Source organism: Lontra canadensis, unplaced genomic scaffold (assembly GCF_010015895.1).
Source record: "Lontra canadensis isolate GAN:19392208 unplaced genomic scaffold, GSC_riverotter_1.0 scaffold194, whole genome shotgun sequence".
Classification (NCBI taxonomy): domain Eukaryota; kingdom Metazoa; phylum Chordata; class Mammalia; order Carnivora; family Mustelidae; genus Lontra; species Lontra canadensis.
Genome location: NW_022631188.1, coordinates 744,511 through 761,232, shown reverse-complemented (window position 1 = coordinate 761,232; position 16,722 = coordinate 744,511). Strand labels below are relative to the sequence as shown.

At 52.3% G+C, this 16,722-nt stretch overlaps 5 non-coding genes across 5 annotated transcripts; 3 read left to right on the top strand and 2 right to left on the bottom strand.

Annotated features, from left to right (window-relative positions):
* Positions 1-1,076: 1,076 nt before the first annotated feature.
* Positions 1,077-1,148, bottom strand: TRNAE-CUC. The gene has a single exon. It is a non-coding gene; the product is annotated as a tRNA-Glu (tRNA).
* A 335-nt stretch (positions 1,149-1,483) lies between these two features.
* Positions 1,484-1,556, top strand: TRNAF-GAA. Its single transcript has one exon. It is a non-coding gene; the product is annotated as a tRNA-Phe (tRNA).
* Positions 1,557-10,853: 9,297 nt separating this feature from the next.
* Positions 10,854-10,926, top strand: TRNAM-CAU. The gene has a single exon. It is a non-coding gene; the product is annotated as a tRNA-Met (tRNA).
* A 4,448-nt stretch (positions 10,927-15,374) lies between these two features.
* On the bottom strand, positions 15,375-15,447 carry TRNAM-CAU. Its single transcript has one exon. It is a non-coding gene; the product is annotated as a tRNA-Met (tRNA).
* Positions 15,448-16,043: 596 nt separating this feature from the next.
* TRNAL-AAG lies at positions 16,044-16,125 on the top strand. Its single transcript has one exon. It is a non-coding gene; the product is annotated as a tRNA-Leu (tRNA).
* The last annotated feature ends 597 nt before the right edge of the window (positions 16,126-16,722 follow it).

Here is a 16,722-nt window from a genome sequence, read left to right as displayed (position 1 = left end):
CTACTTGTGGACTTTGGTTTCCTACATATATCAGTGCCAAGCTAGTGTCCAGGTCCACAGTAGGCAAATTTCTTAGACAACTTAATCTTACACGTGTGTTAAAGTTACTAACTGGAGGAGAGGATTGACCAGATGACAAAGGAGTGTTCCAGCTCAGAGGTTTCGGAAATCATGAATTTTATATAGGGGGGGGGGGGGGGGATGTTGGGGGGGGGGGGGGGCGGGGAAGGCAGGGGATGTGCAATTAACCAGAAGACTGCAGCTTCGTTTAATACGGTCAAGTACAAATCACTTCCCTGTCTGCTGGTGAAGCGCGGTGAGAGGCACCACAGTGTTTGTGTGGCGCGTTGCAGAGGTCAGACGTGCTTGGAACTTTTACGAGAAATGAGAAGGAAATAAGCAATACAATGTGACCCCTGCTTAGACGGACCGAGTCTCAAAGACTCGGCCGGGACCCAGGCAGCACAGAGACCCAGAGCCTGGACAGAGTCGGCTGGGGACAATCTGCGTTCGCGGGTGCGCGGTCCGGGATGCTGGGGACGCGCGAGTCAGCGTCCGGGGGGGGTCCCCTGGCAGTTCCCCGCCACAGACCCCTGATCCGACAGCTACAGCCACCGGCAGCCGGGACTGGGCTGGGACCCGGCGGCGCTGGGACCGGGGTGGGGGCGGAGGGTGCTGCGGGGCAACCCTGCGTGCACCTGCTGCCCCCGCCACGTGACTTCCCGGCCCCGCCTCTCCTAACCGTCCTGTGGGTGCTCGCCAGGTGAGGAACGACCCTGCGGGTGGCCGCTTCGGTCCGAAATTCCGGGGGTGGGGGGCATCAACCGATCTGAGATGGCCGGACAGGCCGCCTCGCGGTCCACCTGGGGGGCGGGGGGGCGTGCTCTGTAACTCCATTGCCTGTTGTTTACACTTGGAATATCAATACTGCTGGAGAATTTCTAAGCAAAAGGCACCTCGTGTGAAAATGAGGAGTAAACTCTTCCAGAATTCAAGGCCGAGTCTTTACAGGATACTCCACCCCGGCCTGGCGGGGAAAAGACCTGGCGGGAATAAATAAATATAAAAAAAAAAAATTCCCTGACCGGGAATCGAACCCGGGCCGCGGCGGTGAGAGCGCCGAATCCTAACCACTAGACCACCAGGGAGGCTGAGAGACGGCTGTCTGAGGCCGCCTATGGGCTGGACACACCTGGCCCGCCCCCAGCGCCTCCAAGCGCCGGCTGGGCTGCACCTCCCGCGCTGCCCCACCCGGGAGGACCGGCGGCGGTGACAGGCCCCGGAGCGGTCCTCAGGGCGCGAAGGCGCGGGGTCCTCCTGTTGGTCGTGGATCCACGCGTCCCAAGGCGGAAAGGCCGCTGGACAGACTCCGGGCTCCCTCCCAGTGCTCGTCGCGCCGCGTGTCAGGCGAGCACGGACCGCACCGCGCGTGGAATGACTCCGGCGACCAAGTCATCTATGTTATTGCGGGGCTGGGGGCGGAGCCGAAATAGCTCAGTTGGGAGAGCGTTAGACTGAAGATCTAAAGGTCCCTGGTTCGATCCCGGGTTTCGGCAGGAGAAGGTCGTCTTTTGGAGCCTGGAACCGTGAAAATACTGAATCTGCCTACAAATATGAAAATATTCGTTGACCTGATAAAACGCGCGGCCTTTTTCCCAAACAGAGAAGGCACGGGAAGACTGTGCGGTACGAGGGTGGCCCCGGGGCAGGGTCGCGGCAGCACCATGCGGGAGGCCGCGAGCGCGAGGGGGAGCCCCTTTCCGTGCCCACCGACGCGCAGCATCTCGGGCTCCGGCCTCGGGCCTCGCCCGCCCGCCCTGGGCTCCTCCGCGCGGACCCGCCGGTCTCGCTCGGACGGAGCTTTCCCAGCCGCCGGGAGCCTCACGGTCGTTCCGACCCCACCCCCGTCCCCCAGTACCCCGCGCGCCGGACCGGTGCTCCGGGGAGCCGGGGCGAGGAAGGTCGCCGTGAGGGACGCCGCTCCCCACGTGCCTTCAGCAAGCGGGTGCTGAGTAGGAGGACCCCCGCAGCTCTGACGCGCGACAGAGGCCCGCCAGGGGGACGGCAGGTAGGGCAGGGGCCCGGGCCGCGGAGCCGTCGGAGCTGAACCCCGAGGGCCGGCTGCAGGGCGGCGGGAGGGGAGGGACAGGACACTGCCCCGGCCTCCCTCCTCCCCCTCCTCCTCATTCTCCGGCTCTGCGCACAACCCAGTCTCGCCTTCTTTCTACTCGAAGGAGCAGTGCTCCCTCTTTCCAGGAGTCAATAGTGCTCCCTCTTTCCAGGAGTCAATAGTGCTCCCTCTTTCCAGGACGCCCTCCCCGTTGTTCGGCCCTGCCTGTGATCGCTCTCCCTTCGCTGCCTGCCTTCAGAGTCCGGAACGTCTAACTGTCCCTCTTCAGATGGCAGACACAGACCACAAGCCCTCCTGTCCTGCCCTCATGACTCTTGCCCAGATGCGCCTTCCACCCACCACCAAGCTTGTTGCAGGAAGAACTTTTGTCTCCGCTCCTTTCCTTCCTGGGTTGCTCATCCGCTGAGGTGTGGCTTCCAGTCCCAGGAGAATAGGACCCTCCACTTCCCAGCCTTCAAATGCCGTGATTCTTGGTGGTCCTAAAGTTAATTGTGTGCAGGCTGCAAAGGACAGACAACTCTTCCCTCCCGGAGCAGTTCCTGTGCTTCTAAGGCCGCTCCTGCCACTCTTCTCTGTGCTCTGGCCCTCTGTCTCTGACTGTCCTCTCCGCCTCTTGTATGGACACTTTAGAAATGGCTCCTTTTCAGCTCCTGAACTCCATCTTCTTTGAATTAAATCTTTGTTAGACAACTGTAGATTCACATGCAGTTATAAATAATAGAGATTCCAACTAGGCCCCTTTACCTCAGGGTCCCCAGTGGTGACATCCTGCCAAACGTCAGAGCACCAGCACTTCCAGGATACCGATTCTGATAAAGTCAAGGTACAAAACCTATCCTTCACCACCATCACGGATCCCCGATTTGACCTTTCCTAGCCACATCCACTTTGCTCCTGCCCCTCTCCCCCATGTGGCAACCCCTGATCTGCTTTCCATGTCCATAGCTTGGCAGTTTCAAGAGTGGGGTGTAAATAGATTCGCCCAGCATGTCACCTGTTGAGATGTGGAGGTGGGCTTTGGCTCTCACTGTAGTTCTCTGGGGATCCGCCTAGGTTTTCCAGGGCAGGCGTCCCTTCCTTCCTTCCTCTTGATGAGTCCTGTTCCATGCTATGCATTTACCACTGTGAACATCCTCCCACTGAGAGACATCGGGGTTGTTTCCAGAGTTTTACTATTGTGAATAAAGCTGTTGTAGACCACTGTGTACAGGGTTTTCTTGTTTTGTTTTGTTTTGTTTTGTTTTTGTAAATACCAGCCTTCATTTCTCTGGAATAAATAGTCAGGAGTGCGACTGCTGGGCGGTATGGTACTTGGATGTTTGGTTTTTAAAGAAACTGCCCAGCTGCTTTCCAGAGAGCCTGCATGGCTTCAGACTCCCAGCTGCAGCCCCACCCGGCTGGCAGGAGCTGTTTCAGCCACTCTGATAGGTAGACAATGGCGTGTCCTTGTGCTTGTGATTTGCCTTTCCCTATTGGCTAATGATGTTGAAACCTTTCTCAGCTGCCTATTTGCCATCTCTGTATCTTCTTTGTGAGATCTCCCTTCAGATCTTTTGTCCAATCCAATAAGAACATTCACATCCAGGTTTTTGTGTGAGAAGTCCCTGAAAAAACTTGAAGTTCAGACCCATTGCAAATCTGTCATGGATTATACAGTCCTCACACAGTGCAATTCCTCCACAGCAGTATTTACAAAATGTGATACAGTCTTACTGTTTTGGGAAAGGCCCAGGGCAGAATGCAGAAATCCCCAGGATAGTAGGTGAGTAAGAAGAGTTTCTTCCAGTCCCAACCGACTACACCACCTTTCCCCGCGGGCAAAACCTAAAGGCCAACCATAGGATAGTGTTTAAAAAAAAAAACAAAAACAAAAAACAGGCCCCAAGTGGAGTCACTTCTGCTAAGCCCCATGTCACCAAACCAAGACTTAAGGACAGTTTTGGCTCTCCCAGAAATGGAATCTTAAACCAATCAATTGAGAATTTCCTGTTGGGCACTAGTGAGGTAGCCTGCCTGAGGGATACCCACCCACCCCCCACAGAAGTCAGCCTTCCCAGAGGAGAAGGGGCCAGCGGGTCTTAGTTGGTGGATGACCTCACCTTCCTTCGTGAGGCTGGAGAAGGCCCATGCGACAGATTATCTCTTCGGTACAAATCAGAAAATTCCACACCGACCTGTTAAGACTTTCATTTCTGGGGGAGGTGGACACTGTAGTCAGGTTAAGTATTAAGCCCAGGTTAGGTGATTTGCCCTAAATGACACCATCTGGAGCCTGGAGTTTTCATTTTTAACAATGATAAATATATATTCAGTCTGTGGTGTTCCTGGTGCAGAGCTCCAACAGTCCTTGGAATTTCCTCAGTGAGGAGAGCCACAGAGGTGCCTTTGATATGTTAATGGTAACTTTGGAAAGCTCTAGGTCCTCTGTGGATGGACACCGGTTGCCAGGGAAACCAACCTTGAAAATCACTAGTTACTGGTTCAACTAGACCCGAGGAGAGAGTCAAAGATGCACGGGCTGAGAGAAAGGAGACCTACGTTGTGTAATAGCCCGGGAGACTAACCCGACGGTCACACCCTGTGGCCCAGTCCCAGTGGATCTGAGCTCACCTAATGGAATGTCACTGAAGTGACCCTGTGACAGTTCTGCTGGACAAGACAGTTAGTGAGGCTCTAACAGGAGGCCAGCAAGGAGGAGGCCACGACCCGCTGTGGGGAAGGTCAGAGGCCAGCACTGGGCCTGGCAGCACTCCAAAACAAAGCAGCAAGAAACTGGATTAACCCAGACAGGCCCAGGATGGCTGACGAAGTAAAGTAGGCCACAGTTCCCATCTCCCTTGATTGTGCTACATTAACATACTAAAATCTCCTCCCTAGGGTGCCAGGACTAGAAACCTCTAACCAAACGGGGGTGAGGGCAGTAAACAGAAGAAAAGCGTGTGAGCTTGTTTTCAAGAAATCAGGTAATGACTATTCTGCCTCGTCATAAACAGCTGTTCGTGAAAGAAAGCAGCCCAAACCCCAGGGAGGGCAGCTCTCTGTCCCATGAGCTGCCTGCTCTCAGGTCTGCAGACAATAAACCTTCTTGCCAGGGTGCCTGGGGGGCTCAGTCCTTAAGCATCTGCCTTCGGCTCAGGTCATGATCCCAGGGGCCTGGAACCAAGTCCTGCTTCAGGCTCTCTGCTCTGCGGGGAGCCTGCTTCTCCCTGGTGTACCCCCTGCTTGTGCTCTCTCTGTCCTTCAGGCAACAATTCCAGGCTGACTCATAAGGACTCTCGAAGCTTCTAACCCGGTGTCTTGGAAAGCTCCCTCCTGGACAGCTCCCTCGGAGAGTGCAGTGACTGGACTGCGAGAAAACCAAGCTGTGAGGAGAGGCCCAGGGACCCTGGGCAGCAGCCTCGGCTGGGCTCCAAGCACATCACGAGCTGATGACGAGCGTCAGCCGGTCCCGAAAGCGGGCCCTTCGGGACACCCCAGCCCAATCAAGCCCTGCGGGCTGGAGTTCTTGCTGACTTCCCGGGGCCCAGCTCCGAAGCCGGCTGTGGTCTCACCGTGCTGAAATCCAGGCGATGGCGGGCTGCATCCCTCTCCAGGAAGCTTGCAGAACCCGGTTCTTTGTTTCCTGCGGGCTGGAAGCGGGTGTCCGGTCCGGCTCGCACAGGCTGCTGGCCGCCATGCTCATGGGAGCCATCATTCATGGGCCTTCTGACATCACACCTCTCTTTCCGGCTCTCTGCTTCCCCCGCCACTTTCAAGGACTCCAGTGACTAGGATCACCTCCGTGTCTCACAGTCCTTAACCTTCCCGTCTGCAGAGTCCCTTTGGCCCGTGCCATTCACGGGTCCCAGCAATTCGTGGGTGTCCGCAGGGGGGCATCACCCTGCCCACCGCAAGCCACTCTGCTTTGGAACTCTTCGTTACATTGTGCTAGCTCTACCCTGACAAGGCTCAAGACTTCGGGCTTGACCTCAGAGCCTCTCGGAGCCAGAGAAGTGTCCCTCTGAACACGGAGGTCAGCGGAGCCGGTATCACGCCAGCACGTGCAAGGGCGACCACAGCCAGCATGCAGAGAGCCTTTATGCAAATCATGCAATAATGACCCACTTGGACGGATGAATTCCAGAAAAGCAGCCCTCGGGCCTGATGAAGTTCCAGAAGGGGGAAGGCTGCCTCACTTCAAAGACTCACGGCTTAGCTCTCAGGGCTCAGGCCGACCTCAGCCCCCAGGCCCCGGCCCCACCGGCGTCTTGAAGGGCACCTCCTGGGAGAAACAGCGTGGGACGCGCAAGAATAGAAGCCAAGAAACCAGACTGGAGGAAAGCCCCGGGGAGGAGGGGCAGGAAGACACAAATCTGGCAGCGAGAGAAGGAAGACAGATCCAGGGAGTACAGAAGAGGGACAATTCCCGGGACTTGTGGATTCCCGGGACTGGCAGAGTGTGGCAGGTACGACCGAGCCGGCACGCTGTCACGTGGACTCCCCAAGGTCAGCACGATGGGGTCCGGAGCCAGAGGAGAGGAAGCCAGCAGAGCTGATGAGGACATGTCGCCGGGAATCAGCTCCTAAACCCACTGGAGCATTGGCTCGGAAGGGGGATCCCAGCAGGGGAGGAGGACAGGGGAGAAGACTGAGAAGAAAAAGGAGGAGAAAAAAAAAAAAAGGATATGAAGATGGTAACAGGAAAATATTTCAGGATAAAATCGGATAAAATCTAGGCTAGTCTTTTTGTCAAAAGGAGAGAAATCTTAACACGTCACTTAATCTGAGAACTGTGGTTTCCTCCTGCTTACAAACCAGTTTCGGTACATTTGCCCGAATCGCTCTGTCAGGACCTGAGCTGCCTGTACTTCTCACCCTCTCCAGGTATATGTGAAACTCGTGAGAAAAAATCCTGCCACGCTGTCTTCCTTTCCCGCTGCTGCACAGGGCACACCGTGGACTTGCCAAACCTTGTTGAGCAAACGGGGCCCAGGTGTGCACATGGGGTGTGGGTTCCCTCAGCCTTTGCTGCCCATCCCACCCCATGCCCCCCTAGGCTTTTCATTTCTAAAGATTATTTCCTTTCCCTTCCTGCCCTGATGTATCTCAAACTTTTCTACTGGGATCCATAATTAGAAATACCATTCACGTCACAACCCTCACTTACTTGTAATGATGCCGACATTTTGGACTCAATTCTCCTTCACCTAAATGAAATGAAAATGAAATGAAATTCTAGTTCTGATCCATTGACATGATTTCCTGACACACAAAGGCAACATAACCTGCGATTTGAAAAACACACAACCTTTGACCTTACACTTATTTTTTCAATTTCCAGTAGCAGCCCAAGATGCGCATTTCAATTGTACCTTATACTGACCTCTTCTGGTCTTTCTAGCTCTTTTTCTCTTGCCCACCGGCAAATGATGTAAAGCATCTCCTTCCTCCTCAGCTCTTTACCTCCTTCCTTATGCAACCGCGATCTCATGGGCCATCGCCAGCATTACTAACTTAGATAGCCTTCTTGTACTTCGTCCCACTCCCAACCCCTGGTCAAATCAAACACTCCACCACTTTCTCCAAAATCTCCGTGTCCTCGTGGGTAGAGAATCCCTCTAACTGTGCTCCTCTCTTTAGCCCGTATCTCCTCTCTTTGAACCAGACTTCAGCCTCCACTCCACAAATCCAGCCAAGTCCAAGCAGACTCCATCTTGAGAAACCTGGTGGCTGATTCTTGGTCTTCGGTTTGCTCTGCTTCTCAGGAGCATCCGGCCCAGTCAGTATTTCCTCTTTATGCAAACGCATTCTTCACTTGGTTCTGGAACACCCCACCCTCTGTTTTCTTTCTACTTCATTGTAGTTCCTCCTTTATTTCCTCCTCTTCCCAACCTCTACATTTTGGAGTTCTCCAGGGCTCTGACCTGAGTTCTCGTCTATTCTGTATGTACACCCTCTGCCTGCCCGAGATCACTGATCACATGACTGTAGGTACTGTCTACACCCTGATGATTCCCACGACTTACGCCTCCAACCCCATTTCCCACTGAGCACAGCCGCGGATGGGACTGCCATCTCCACTGAAGGGCCAAAAGGCGCGAATGCGCTCACAGAGGCCTTGATCTCCTCCCCAGCCAGCAGACCTGCTTCTCCTCCAGTTCTCCTCATCTTGATAAAAGCACAGCAGGAATTTGAACTTGTGAAATAAAACCTGGATTTAAATAAGTTACACTTTTAGTAAAGAAATGAAGAAAGTCCTGTTTCATTTGGCTGCTTGGTTGTCCTTTCCTGGGACCATTGTTTTTTCTTTCTGAAGCAATCTTATTTCCACCAAAAAATGAGTCTTTCGTGTGTGTGTGTGTAAGCCTTTGTCACCATCTACATCACATACCATTAAACAACGTTGGAGAAAGAGCATACACATTTGTTTTACTGTAGTCTTTTTCACAACCCTCATTCTCCAAGTGTTTCCAAATTCAAGAAAGACATTCTTTTTATCTTGCACTTTGGAAGTAAAGATTCTACAGAAGGCCGATGTTTTAACCTTTTTCCTACAGCCCACAACAATGATAGCCATCATTGAGACACACACCTAAGAAGGCTATTTCCTTCCATTTCTATAAAGTCAGAAATCTCATTAGTGTATATGCACATTTTGAAGAAAGTAAACAGTGACCATAAAGCTACATAAACCATGACAGCCTCAATCATGAGTCAACAAACCACATTTCTTTTTAGCAGTGCTGCCTATAAGATGCATGGGACATTCACCAGATAGTATCTTCTCATTTTCTTTGGTAAAAAGTTTACCGGCTAAATGGAATTTGGAGCAAGTTCCCATTTGTATTTGAACAAGATACCAACAATCATTTGTTTTATGTGTCTGATAGTTTCATTAAGTGTACACAGTGATCAGGAAGAAAGTTTTCCATGCTCTGCACCAAGTAAAAGTAGGTCGGAGCTGGGGGATTTTGTGCTGCTGCTGCTGTATTTTGACACATGACTCAAGTCGACATCATATTGTAGAGAGCAGTCATCTGACATCATATTGTAGAGAGCAGGTCATCTGACATCATATGGTTGAGAGCAGTCATCTGACATCATACTGTAGAGAGCAGGTCGTCTGACATCATATGGTTGAGAGCAGTCATCTGACATCATACTGTAGAGAGCAGGTCGTCTGACATCATATTGTAGAGAGCAGGTTGTCTGACGTCATATTGTAGAGAGCAGTCATCTGAGGTCATACTGTAGAGAGCAGGTCATCTGACGTCATATTGTAGAGAGCAGGTCATCTGCTGGAATCAGCTCCTCCCTGCAAGAGGCCAATAGGCGGTATGGAAATGCTGCGTTGTTTGTCCACACAACCTCCGAATCAGGAAATAGAACTATCAGTAAGATAATGCGTGGGTGTTTTCTAGTATTAGACCCAGCGCTATTTTCAACCGAGTGTTGGTGTCATTTGGGGAGAGAAAAAAATCCTTGATTCAGAATGTCGTGGACTTGTAGGTTCAGTTTCCCTGTGCAAGTCCACACTTCCTTCTCCCCCAGGTCACGTCCCAAACCCTCTCTGCATACTGTGCCTTCCCCTCATCCACATCCCTCTGTACCTGGTGGTCCAACTGGCCTTGAAATAACACAGTGGCTTCGACTTTTTCGGTGACGTCTGGGTCATGCTGGCGTTCCTGCGGCAATCGTTCTGATTTTCCCGATCTAAACCCTTAGACACTGCGGTCACGCTACTCACAGGGAAAACAACGAAACTAGCTTGGGAACGAACAAGTCGCGGGTGGCAGGTACGTAGCTCAGGGAATAACCAAGGGCCCCGTAACAGCGCTGCGCGGGGACAGCGGAAGTGCAGACTTGCCCCACACCCGAGGCCTCTGTCCCACCGCGGGTCAACGCACTGCAATCAGAAGTCGTTAAGCTGCACCACTTGAACTCAGCACAGCGGTTCATCTCCAGGCAGAACCACGCTTGGTTCTTGGCGAAGCGAAGTCACCGAGGGCCGCAGCTCCGAGCGCGCGCCCCCGCGAACCACAAACCAGGGCTCGCGGGACAGGCAGGGGGGTGGCAGCGATGGCAGGTGCAGAAGCGGGATGACACAGGCAGGTGCACTTGACAGCCCCGGGTTGGCTGGAGGGGCGAGGCCGTGCAGGATGTGACACCCCTGCGCGCTGAGCTCCGAACCGAGGGGGTCTCCGGGCAGGTGGACACCGGGGGGGACCCTCCTCCCGTCCCGCACCCCAGCCCGAGCGCTGGCACACCTAGACGTGCGCTCCGGACGCCTCCCCCTGGGGACCGTTCACAGTCCCTCGGGTCCCCGGGCCGGACGCTTGCGGCCCCTGGACTTGGGCCTGTCTCCTGAAACGGAGAGCCGCAGGCCGCAGGAGGAACTTGGCCGTGTTGTGCAAGGTGGTCGCACGCGAGCGCATGGACTGCTGGTGCGCAGGCGGTCTCCGTGTAGAACGCGCGCGGACGCGGGGCGGGTAAGTGTGCGGGTCTCCCGCACTGACATTTGGGAAACGTCCTTCTGGGGCCGGGGGCGGGGTCGTAGCTCAGGGGAAGGGACCCAAGGCAGGAGCACCAACGGCTACTTTCTCCTTCTGACTCAAGTTTTAGAACCTTTGCAGCAGAACCTTTCATTTTTGAAGTGAGATGGGAAAAAAACCTGGGACAGAACGACGTTGAAGCAACGTAAAACCCACTGTTAAATTTATGTGCTTAGGACCTTTTCCCACCTGCCTCCTTAGCGCAGTAGGCAGCGCGTCAGTCTCATAATCTGAAGGTCCTGAGTTCGAACCTCAGAGGGGGCAGTTCACTTTTTACCCTAGTCAGGAAATGACACCCTGGCCACTGAGCCTGACCTTCCGCTGTCGGAGGGCAAGTACCAACTTTCTTCTTCCTGATTGGTAGATCCGTACACACGGAGACTCTTTTTTCCTTCTATACCTGCAATGACTTCATCTCTTTCCAATGAACAAGCTCTTTTGTCCAAGTTCCTCTGATTTCTATCCCTTCCTGGGAGGTTATTCCTCTATTGATGCAAATTAATTTATTAGGGGGGGGCAATGGACAGATAAATGAAAACCTGACACTGAATTTTCTCAGCAAGTGTTGTGGCTTCCTCTTCTTAGATGCATGCTATCTTCCTGCCCTGGCCTCCCTGTCTAATCTGGTCCTAACTAGTCTCCCATCTGTACAGCAGCGGTCAATGAGCTACAAAAACACATGTCCAAGGATTGCCAGCAGCCACCAGAGCTGAGAAGAGGCAAGGATTCTTCCCTGGAACCGTCAAAGGCAGCACAGCCCTGTCGATAGCCTGATTTGGGGCTTCTAGTCTCCAAAACTGTGACTAAATTAATTTCTATTGCGTTAAGCCACCTAATTTGTGGCAACTGGTTAAGGCAGCCCTAGGAAATTAATACTCCATTCTGCCTCTCAGCCACCAACCTCCCACTACATTGATGCCTCTCTTTTTCTTCTTCTTAGCACTTACTACTATATGAGGTTACCTTCTCCTTTTATTTAACACCAGTATTGTCTATTACCCATCTACCTGCTTAGACTGTATATTCCCTGAAAGTCATCCCTGGTCTGTCTCATCCACTCCGGTATTCCCAGTGCTGAGCTCAGCATCGGACAAGGAACACTTGTCAACTAAGCCAATGAATTCATTAGAATATTAAATCTTTTTCTTCCACATTCCTTACCACTCTCTTACTCAAGGCAACGAACATCGCAAATCTGGATTTTTGCGATAGTCCCCGCAGGAGACATACCTGCTGAAATTCATCCTGCAGGCCACACCTCTCTGATTCAGTCAGTGCTGGAAGGAGAGGGTAGTACTTGGACGGCTCCTGCGAAATGTCTGGACCTGAGAACTTGAATTTCAGGGGAGCTCTCTCAACAGTTCATTCTGATGCAGACTTGAAAAGGCATATAACATGGCTCATCTTAGTGTCTTCTGACCTCCAGCCTCTGGTTCCAGAAGCCTCCATCTGCTGCAGTTTAAGAAATGCACTTAAAGATTTGGGAGAGGCCAAAGAACTGGATGGGCTATTCAGGCAGGTGCTCAGAGAATGCTTGATCCTTGTTTAGCCATTCCAAGCCAGAATGTGAATATATTACAGCCATATCTGTGGTATATTAGCATATTCTCACCTGTGTAAAATAAACTCTCCAGTGGAAACCGAATCTGTGCGGCTGTTGAATGGACAAAGAAGTTGTGGTACACACACACACACACACACACACACACACACACACACACACTGGAATATTATGCAACCAAGAAAAAAACCAAAATCTTGCCATTTGCAACAATGTGGATGGAACTAGAGGGTATTATGCTAAGTTAAATAAGTAGATCAGAGAAAGACAACTACCATATGATCTCTCTGGTATGAGGAATTTGAGAAACAAGACAGAGGATCATAGGGGAAGGGAGGGAAAAATGAAACAAGATGAAACCAGAGAGGGAGTCAAACCATAAGAGTCTCTTAATCTCGGAAAACAAACTGAGGGCTGCTGGAGGGGACTGCGGGGAGGGTGGGAAGGCTGGGGTGGCTGGGGGTGGACACTGGGGAGGGTCTGTGCTATGGTGAGCGCTGTGAATTGTGTAAGACTGATGAACCACAGACCTGTACCCCTGAAGCAAATAATACATTTTATGTTAATAAAAAATGTAAAAAAATGTGCATCTGTGATAGGAGAAGTGGAAGTAATAAAATATCAATGACTATGATATCAAGCAATAATGGCTGGTACGTTCACCCCCAAAAACAGGGCCAAGCTGATTTAAAGTTGTGTTCGCCCGTGTGGTTGGCCCCGGCAGGCACGGAAATACGGAGTTCTGATCATAGCATGCTATTTTCCTAAAAAAGATTACAATGCCTTTATAAGGTATTGTACAACGCAAGGTTAGATGGGAGTCTTTAGTTCTACTTAAATTTTATACTTGTCACCCTTATGAAACTCGAATGTCCAAAAAAGCCTCCACAGCCAATCACCCCAGGAGATTCTAGAAATGGCCAAACACATCCTGTGCAAAGAGGGTGTAGTAACTTCACTCTGGCCTAATTTGTTTAGTTAAATGAGGTCAAAGGCAAAGATTACTTGTCTCTGAGACCATGCATAGTTAGTTCTCTTCACAAAGTTTTGGGCCATCTTTCTGTAAAGCTCCCACTTTTTCACCACTATCTTTTTTCTTACTTATCCATTTTGTGGGCTAGAAATACTTGACTCCACAGGTTTTCTGTTGGTTTTGCAACGTAGGTAATCTGTCCCATCCTGCATAAAACAAACAACCTGACAAAGGTGCAGGTAGACCTAGACCCTGAGAACCAGGAGATACTGCCGAATGGGGGCTTAGAACCCTGGGCCCCCCTCTTAAAAGTCTGATGTCCTACCAACTGAGCCACCCAAGCCTTGAAGCAAAGTTTGTTCCTTTTATGTCCTAGTGTGAAAAAAAAGTGTATGTCCTAAGTGCTAAAGCTTTCTTTTTATTTTTTCATTATTAATAGTCTTAATGTCTCTCTTTTTAAATTTTGTTTGTGTTCCTTTTCCTTATTCCCAACTCCATCTGTCGCACCTTTGAATAGGGCTCCAGACAACTTCTGCCCCCAGGTCACTGGGGAAAAGTAACTTACAGCCTTGTTTTAACACCATGATGGTCATGTAGTTCATTTCAATTATGCATTTATTCATGCCACCAGTAAAGGCAGATTTGAGGTGGTCTTCAAAACTTCACTATAAGATTAAAATGGAAAAAGTTAATAGACTTAAATCAGGATAAAGGGAGAACAGAGGTAGAAAATTATTTTTTTTTAAATTGCATATTATAAATAGTACTTCCAACACCCTCATACACAACCTCCAATAGCTCGGAGTGTAAAGGGAGGTGACCCCTTCAAGGGGGTGACAGGAGACTTCTCCCAGGAAGTGTTGTTTAAACTGAGAATTGAAGGCTTGGTATAATAAGTTGGAGAAAAGCCAGCACTCCCAGAAGAGCAGAGAGCACAGCACCTTCAGAGAGCTGAAGGCAGGCCCCAGGTGCAGGCAGGCAGAAGGCTGGGGAGAGAGCTGATGGCTGGGAGGGGGGACAGGAAGGCAGGGGCCTAGCAGAGACCGACAGGTTCTGAGGTTATTGTGGCAGGTGTGTGGAGTGGGGACCTCACCCTTGCAGCAATGCAAAGTCACTGGGGACTTTAAGCAGGGAGAAACGACATGATCGGAAATGATCTTGGAGAAACTATGCTGGTCTCACACACAGAATGGGCCAAGAGGTGATGGGAACACAGAGTAGGCCAGTGCGCAGAAGAAGGCCTAACGGATTTAACCCAGTGGCTGTATGGCGGGAGGACAATGGTGCAGAGCACGTTCTAGGCCCAGGATTCCAACATGTGGTTCAGCTGATTGCGTTCAAGTCCCCTGGCAAAGCTTTGGGAAATGTAACTGGCGGAAGCCCAGCCCTGACCTCACAGCATAGAGTATACAAAGACGGATTTAAAGCTTAAGAGAGCGGATTCAGAGGGAAGGACACAGCTTTGACTAGTGCCTGGCGTATAGTCGGTTCCCTTACACTTATTCTTACTGAGTAAATGCTTGCTCCATAAGCTGCGATGTTAAGAGCAAGGTATTAAATATCCATCATGTTCGCTTTTGTCTGAGCCCGGTGTTTACTTTGACTCTGAACATCACTCTGTGTTTCTCTTTGGTGACTTAGAGTCCAGTAAACAGTGCCAGGCACAGGAAAAGAGGGACAATGCGAGGAGACTGAGCAGGATAATTTTTTTCACATAGGATGTCACTGGTGATCTGGCGGTAAGCAATTTCATAATGGTAAGAGATGACTAATGTGTAATAATAAAAATGTGTTGCTCCCCAACCTACATCCCCTCATCCCCAAACAGCCTTCGGTCTGCCCCTCCTCTCAGCGCCCCAGAGCCAGTAAGTTTCTGACCCTGGTGTTTTTGTTACAAAAACAATTGCCAAGCCTACCTGAAAGGCGTTTTGGAAATCTTCTCACCATATCAGCAATTGGTATAAGAAAGAACCGGAAGTTTGGAATATTGAACGCTTAGTGGAAAATCGCTATTTTGTAACTAAACATTACATGGTTCTGTTGAACAACAGCAAATTGCCCCTCAGTCTTATCAAGCGATTTCCTCGAATACAAAAAATTATATATATATATAGTACAGTTTGGGGCGGGGAAGAAGGTTAAAGAACAAAGATTCGTCAAGGTTGAAAGCAAAACGCGTGCCCCCTCTGAGGTTCGAACTCAGGACCTTCAGATTATGAGACTGACGCGCTGCCTACTGCGCTAAGGAGGCACCCGTCTTGCTTCCTTCTGCAAAACGTCTACCAACACCACTGTGCGACCTAGTGGTTTCCAACTCCGCAAACCAGGGTTTCAGGACAGCTCGCGCCGGGTACCCAGTTTGGGGCTGGGAGCTGCGCTGGACAGGGTGGCCGGCCCCTCGCGGCCCTTCCGGCGGAGACGCGGCGGCGCGCGCACCTGAGCCGGGCTGGACCGCAGTCCCGCGCCGCCCCACCCCGGGCACCAGGACCTCCCCGGAGGCGGGACGCAGGGGCCGGTCCGCGGGACTTCTCGCCGGCTTCCGCTCCTCCTTCGCGGCTCGGAACTGCAGGACTTGCTCGCTCCTGGGGTCGGGGGGCTCCCTTCCCGCCGACCCAGCTCATCTGCAGCCACACCCTCGCTGCAGCGCTGGTGTCCCAGCCGGTGGGGGGCTCCGCCCGCGGCGTCGGGTTCAGGACCAGCCTGGAGTCGCGAGGAGGCCGAGTGGGGCGAAGGGCGGCCCGGGGTCCTGGCGCGAACTGGGGCTGGGAACTGCGAGGGCACGCGAGGAGGGCCGGGCTCGCGCGACCATCAGGTCGGAAAAGCGCAGGCTGCGCCTAGAAGACGGGCGGTAGCGTGGCCGAGCGGTCTAAGGCGCTGGATTAAGGCTCCAGTCTCTTCGGGGGCGTGGGTTCGAATCCCACCGCTGCCAAGATGTTTTTGACGACTTTCCGCGAAAACGTCATTTCTCGCTCGCAGTTTGGACAGTTACCCACAGGCTCCGAGTACAGGCAGCGGCCTCTCTGCTGCACCCTGTTTTCCCCGGGGCCGCAGAGCGCAGCCGTGCACACCACCCCGAGTGCGCGGTGGGCGTTCAATCGACAAGAAGGTAGTGAGCAGCTACTGCTTGTGCTACCGACGCCCCCCATCCGCGTGTTTTCGCCCCCCAGAAGGATCCGACGTGTGTCAGACCCCCATTCAATACACTCATGGAATTTAGACGCTATTCGTTCGGCACCTTCCGTGGGCCGGGGGCTTTCTTAGACCCTGCAGACACAGCAGCACTTACTAATTACTCCATAAACGCCGGACGAAGGAACAGCGGTCGGTCCGCCCGAGTCCGCTGTCCTGGGCCTGCCCGCAGCCTTTGGTTTCACGCTCTGAACGTTCCTGGTGCGGACTGGAGCCGCGGCGACTGCGCGCACCGCCTCGCCTCCGCCGCGCTCATCCCGCGGACCAGAAGCGCCCGCCCCTCCGCGTCCCTGCGCGCGCGTGGGCTCCCCGTGTTCCCGCTCCAAGCACTTCCTGC